Source organism: Podarcis pityusensis, assembly GCF_964106645.2.
Source record: "Podarcis pityusensis genome assembly, chromosome: 5".
Taxonomy (NCBI): domain Eukaryota; kingdom Metazoa; phylum Chordata; class Lepidosauria; order Squamata; family Lacertidae; genus Podarcis; species Podarcis pityusensis.
In genome coordinates this window covers 54838023-54844479 of record NC_138032.1, presented here as the reverse complement: position 1 = coordinate 54844479, position 6457 = coordinate 54838023, and the positions used below count along the sequence as shown (strand labels likewise).

The window sequence follows — 6457 nt, the reverse complement described above, 5'->3', positions numbered from 1 at the left end:
GGGTTTTGTGCCCAACAGGGCCCCTTTTTCTATGCAGTGCCTACTACTTATCCCATTTGGGAGATGTTGATGGAGGAAAGGCTGTTTAGCTAATACTCTACTAGGATCGTGGAAAGAGACTCTAGACACCTCACTGGTGTACAATATCCCCAACCATGGTGCATGTGTACATTTTTCATAACCCCGGAACTCAGCTTTCTTCAAAACAGTATAACTGTAAGCATTTTAGGCATGTGTGTTTTTAAATAGTTCTGTACAGCTACAGTGTAACCACTAAGTTATTTCATATAATTTCAGTATTAACAAGGCAAAAATATAACCAAAGCTGCTTTAAAGGGATCAGAGCCCTTCATAGTTCTCGAAGAAGCTACGCCTGTATTGTGGATTTGATTTTCCCCAATGTCTTTTATGCTCTCAAATATTTATTTATCAGTTTCCAAACCATGTAAAAGGGAGAGGGGCAACATAAGGTCAATAAAATCTAAAGTCATGATAAATAGTAATGGCCCCAATGATCTTGGAAAGGAAATGTGTTTTCACATCAACTGTCCATTTAATCTTCCTACGCTGGACACTTTTTGAACACTGTAAACAAGGAATGCCAACTAAATGCAGAAGTACTGATAAGATTTCCAAACCTTATCATGCCCATAAATAATATGCGCTGAAAAACTTGAGTTACTTTGTTCTGTTAATGGTTGTTTGGATGGTGGTACAGGAGAGGATACAGTTGCAGAACAAACATAAAGTATTAGATAGAAGACAGTGACAGAGATAGCAGAGCAAAAGTTGCTTGACTTTTAGTACTGGCATATTATATAAACAGTGGAATCAAAGGTAACTGTGGTTCTTTCCAGAACTCAATAACAATGTTGGCTTCGTACCTATGGGACTGCCTCTCTTGGTATGCCCCGTGGAGGACCTTAAGGTCCATAAATAACAACACTTTGGAGGTCCCGAGCCTCAAGGAGATTAGACTGGTTTTCAACTAGGGCCAGGGCCTTTTCAGCACTGACCCTGACATGGTGGAACGCTCTGTCACAAGAGACTAGGGCCCTGCCAGATTTGACATCTTTCCGCAGGGCCTGAAAGAAGGAGCTGTTCCGCCTGGCCTTCGGCTTAGACTCACTCTGACCCCTTATATGGGATTTGGTATATAAATTTTCCCTTGGCTTTTTTGCTGGCCCATGTAGGACCAGCATGGATAGCTGGCTTGGGTGAATATCTTATGTTTCCTTCCTTTGTGGTCTTGATTTATGGGCTGCTACTAAAATGAGGCTGCATTTTAAGCTGTGTTTTAAGCCATATTTTAATTAACTGTTTGTTTGGGAAAGAAAGAAATAATTTTAATTATACACTACTAAAATTGTGCTAATTTTCTTTTGTTTTTGTTTTCTACCATAGATATTAGCTGTGGTTTTAAAATATATAACCCTAGGAGATATGGAGTAGTTCCCATTTTGGTTACCAATTTTAAATGACAAATTGAAAAAATCTGACTAGAACTTTTGCGAATATAAGTCGTAATACCTTGCCTCTAGTTTGTGTAAAAAAAAAAGCCTACTGTACAAAGATAAAATTTATATTGCTTGTCTCCCCACTTTTGCCTCTGGCCCAAACCAGAGCATGTAACCCCAGAAGATTGCCCTAAAGGGCATGTTTCTTACCACTGAGCTAGCAGAATACATCTAATTGGAAATCTAGGACAAACATGAACACCATATTGCAAAAAATATGAACAGTAGACTCACCATCTGCCCGTGCTGGAAAAAAACAAATATATTGGCATTTAGCAGCCTATACAGAAAAACATCCTCTTTTATGCAATACCCACAGGGAATTAAATAAGGTTGATTTTTTATTTGAATTATTAAACTAGAGTTATGAAGATCCTTTTATGAGGGTTGTTGTTTAGTTGTTTAGTCATGTCCGACTCTTCATGACCCCATGGACCATACAGTGCTCATGGAAGCCAAGAAGGGCAATGGAAACTTTTTCATACTTCTTCTTCTTCTTCTTCTTCTTCTTCTTCTTCTTCTTCTTCTTCTTCTTCTTCTCCTGGGTTGCCCCAGCCATTCTGGGCGGTATTAAATATTATTAGCCTCCTGTTCTGTCCGCACTAAGGGCTGTTCCTCATGTTACTGTTTGAAATGGAAATGTCACCCCTAGATAGTTTTCCATTATCATTTTCAGATGAACTTTTCAGGAATCAAAATATTACTCCTTTTTAAAGAGAAATTCACATGTTCCTGTTTCTTCCTTCTCTTTCAGAGGCTGCTCACATATTCCATCTTTAAGTTAGAGTGTCCATTTTGTATGAAGAACATTTCTTAGGAATGTACTTGCATGCATCAATGGGTGGCAGTTTCCCTCTCCCAGGAAAAAGGCATGAAAACTAACAGGTTTTCAGATGTGATCGACATCAGCTCTTACCATGGGCATTCAGAAGAAAAAATCATGTGAAACGGACTTTATAAAATCATCTGGAATTAATCTAATGAAATCAAGAACCTCCTTTGTTTATGCACATTTCTGTGAAGCTGGGAGATAGGAAACACTCCATCCAAATCTTTTTTTCCAGAACTCAAAAGGTCAAATGGTGGCCAAAAGCTTACTTACACCCTAGTTCCTTATTCCCCCCCACACACCTATTTTAGCTATTTGTAGGGTGGATACATGCCTTTGATAATATCCTGCACCAAAATGAAGAAAAGCAATAGGCCAAGCATGATTCAATGTAATCTCATAGAGAATGCTCTCCTAATTGTGTGAGTGTACGATTTGCAGTGGCACAAAGCTAATTGTGAGATTTCTTATTTGTTATTTTCATCTGGGGCAATCACACATTTAGGACTGTTCCTCAAACATGACAATATTGATTGGAGAAAATCATTGTGGATGTCCCAGGGGTCAGTCCTTCAGTCATGAAGATATGGGATACAGTCCAAAGTTTATGTTGGGTTTCAGGGTCATATGAACGTGTGGTTTTTTAAGTTCCCTGTAAATATCTGGGCACTAGTAATCAACATCATTTTCAAAAATGAAAACTGAGTGTAAAAGGTTTGGGGGATGAAAGGCATGCTTAAAGCATTCCCCGATCACAGTTTTTCACTTGAAATCAACCTCTCCTTTCACTAGACTGGGTTCTGTACAAAGAATGGAGCATTTTAATATCCAGGTGTATGCCGAAACCACTCACCTGGTGAGATGGAGCTGCTAGACTAGCATCCCAGCAGGTGGGTCACTGCTTACTAGGAGGTACCGTGGAAGGTCCAAGGTTGTAGGGAAGTCAGTTCAGTGAAAACACATTGGCAGGAGTGCCCCACCAGCAGAGAAGTTCGTGTAGCAAACCCACCCTGTCCTTCAAGCTGCTTCTGGCTATATGGCTTCTGTCTTCATAATAATTTATTTATTTTAAATTTATACCCTGCTGTTCCTCCCAAAGGGTCCCAATGCAGAACAATGAAGCTAAGCGCAGAATATCTTTCAAATCCTAGCTGAGTGTGTGTTTTCTCTTTACTGTGTTCTCACAGAACTTAAAGTCCATCATTTTGGCAGTCAAGTTTCCAATGTTAGTCCTACTCAGAGTAAAACACATTACAATTAATGGACATGACCACTGTAGGCCTATTTCAATGGGTCTACTCTAAGCAGAATTATCATTGGATACGACCTGTTTTCTAGACCTGAAACACATAATATTTTAAATCCCATGATACTTGGAAAAAGCAAAACAAAGTGAGTTCTTACCGGTAGTTTCTGGTGTGGTGGTTGTGGTATCAGGAATGACTGTGTAACCTGTAGTAGAAGGAATTGGAAAACAACATTGCAGGTATATGTGTATAACTGTGACATCTCCTTAGAGGGGCGACTCCTGAGTCTTCCAGTCCACACCATTAACCTATGCCCCCAAGCACACTGGAATAACTTGGTTGGTGCTATGTATGTCTCCTAACAACATAGTAACCCGTTGCATGGCCCTACTCAATAAGCTCATGAGCACAAATCATAACTGCTCAGTAAAAAGGACATCTGGAACATCTGCGAAGGAGGGGTGGATGGAAGAGAGCCAGGATCAGACCAAGACATTTTCCTTCCTTAGGCGTCAAGATGCTGGCCCCACTGTTCCATGCACAGTAGCTGACTAGACTGGCAGTTCAATCTTATTTCAATGCTGGCTATGGGACAATGTCCTCCACCACTTTTGAATGCAGCAGGCTAGATGCAGGCATCAGAACAGGCCACATGGCACATGCAGCTACCCTTCAATAACAGTGTACAGCCAGGTTGTTCAGGAGAAGCAGCCTGGGGCTGTGCCCACTTCCCTACCCATCCAGCACAGTTCCCCACACCTGCCCATACAAGAGACATTTTGGAACAATGAAAATAATCAGTATGTGAAGTATCTAAAGATTACTTAGAATGCAATCCTAAATTATTGTGGTGGACTAATTTAAGATGTACCTTATTACTGGTTTTTAAAGAAGTGCTATATTGACACAGTTAGTTTCCCATGAGCTCAAGTGAACATTTTGTTGAGTTCTGGCATTTGCTCTCTCTTTTTTAAAGTATACAAATAATTCATGCTTTACTTTCATCTAAAGTTCAAAACCTATCCTGGCTCTTTCATAAAAACTGATTTATGGAGTCAGATCAATGGCCTCTCTGACCATCAGTTCATTTCTAACCGTGATCATTTCTGGATAACTGAAGAGGCATCAAATACAAAATCATCCTGCTATAGTCATGCTTCGTAACTTTGCAACTATGTCCCCAAATTGTTGCCAAAATCTGTAAGTGGAACTTAGGTAAACAAACTTGCTACATCTAATGTACTCTGGGATTAAGCCCAGTAATTACCTGAGACACCTGGCAAAGCCAATGTACTGAACAGCATCACCCAAGCAACCATCACTGTGGAATCCATCTCGTCAAGACTTCTGTCCAGGTACAAAAAGCTCCCCAACTCAAATGGTTGTGGTAAACAGCACTGTTGTGTATATGTACTTTTCTGTCTCTGCCATAAATCTTATGACGCGTTTTATTTGTTCATTCCATATCATACTTTTAACATTTCCTTATCTACCCAAAGGTGAAGCATTTGGTTGATAATGTTGGCTGCAGAAGAAGACACCATTGACACATGGAAGCCCTTATTTGTGTATATGAGGCAAGGAAATGACTTCATGGATAAGAGGATAATTTTCTTTGATTGGAAACCATTTGCTGAGGTGGGGCAAAGCTCTTCATTTGCACACCAGAGTAAAGGAGGGCAGAGGGCAAAGCACTACCATGAATTTTTAGCAATGAGTGGAGGGGTATTCAACATAGATTTATGGCCCATGGGTGCAGCAGGAATGATACACACTAGTGCTCAGTGAAATTAGGCTACAGTTTTATACAACAGGTAAGAAGTAGCAAGGCAATGGGTAAGAACTGGATCATCATTCCAATCAGGCATTGCTGTTGGAATGGTCTTCTGGGAAGTACCTAATGTACTTTGAATTTGACCAGTGTTGGATCCTGGTATGGGGCAACCTAAGCACCCAGGAACCTATGGGGCAACCAGAAGATGGGTTTAGACAAGGCAAGGCCCAACCCAAGCTGGGACATGTCTGTTTCCCCTAAAGGGAGAGGAAAGGTGCTGGACCACCCCTAGAGGACACTGGACCAACCCACCACTGATTTGCAACAGCTGGCCTTGACACCAGACATCTGGGTGGGGAGGTTAAAGGGGAAAATTTGTTGCTTTGATGTGAATGGGTTTTGGGCTAGGAGGAGGTTGAGGTTTTGTTTATTCGCTAATTAGTGGGTCAAAGTATGGCTTTGTTTATTATTTGAGTATTGTTAATGTTGTTTGCCACCATTTGATACAGCTGCTATGTTCTTCTGTTTTTCCATAAATGTTATACAGTGGTACCTCGGGTTACATACGCTTCAGGTTACATACGCTTCAGGTTACAGACTCCACTAACCCAGAAATAGTACCTTGGGTTAAGAACTTTGCTTCAGGATGAGAACAGAAATCGGGCACCAGGGGCGCGGTGGCAGCAGGAGGCCCCATTAACTAAAGTGGTGCTTCAGGTTAAGAACAGTTTCAGATTAAGAACGGACCTCCGGAACGAATTAAGTACTTAACCCGAGGTACTACTGTATTGTATTAAATAGTAATGTATTATCCCCCCTTTTTTACCCTATGGCATTATGTATTTTATATTTTTCTTTACTGTAAGTCCCTTGGATACCTTTAGGTGACGGTTTGGATTCTTAGATCACGGACTGCAGTTTCTTGAAGATGGACTTCTGGCAAGCGATGGGCTGCACCTCACAACGGTTGGGAGAAATGTTTTTGCCAAAAATCTCAGAAACCTCATCAGGAGGGCTTTAAACTGACTAATGTGGGGGAGGGAGACCTTGCTCCTGAAGGTAGGAGTCTATCAATTGATGAAGATGATCA

At 40.8% G+C, this 6457-nt stretch overlaps 1 long non-coding RNA gene across 1 annotated transcript; it reads right to left on the bottom strand.

The window, feature by feature from the left end:
• Nucleotides 1-1630: 1630 nt before the first annotated feature.
• LOC308477386 lies at nucleotides 1631-4972 on the bottom strand. Its single transcript, XR_013986527.1, has 3 exons — nucleotides 4861-4972; nucleotides 3751-3798; nucleotides 1631-1763 (listed from the first exon to the last, which is right to left on the bottom strand). It is a non-coding gene; the product is annotated as an uncharacterized lncRNA (long non-coding RNA).
• Between the last annotated feature and the right edge of the window lie 1485 nt (nucleotides 4973-6457).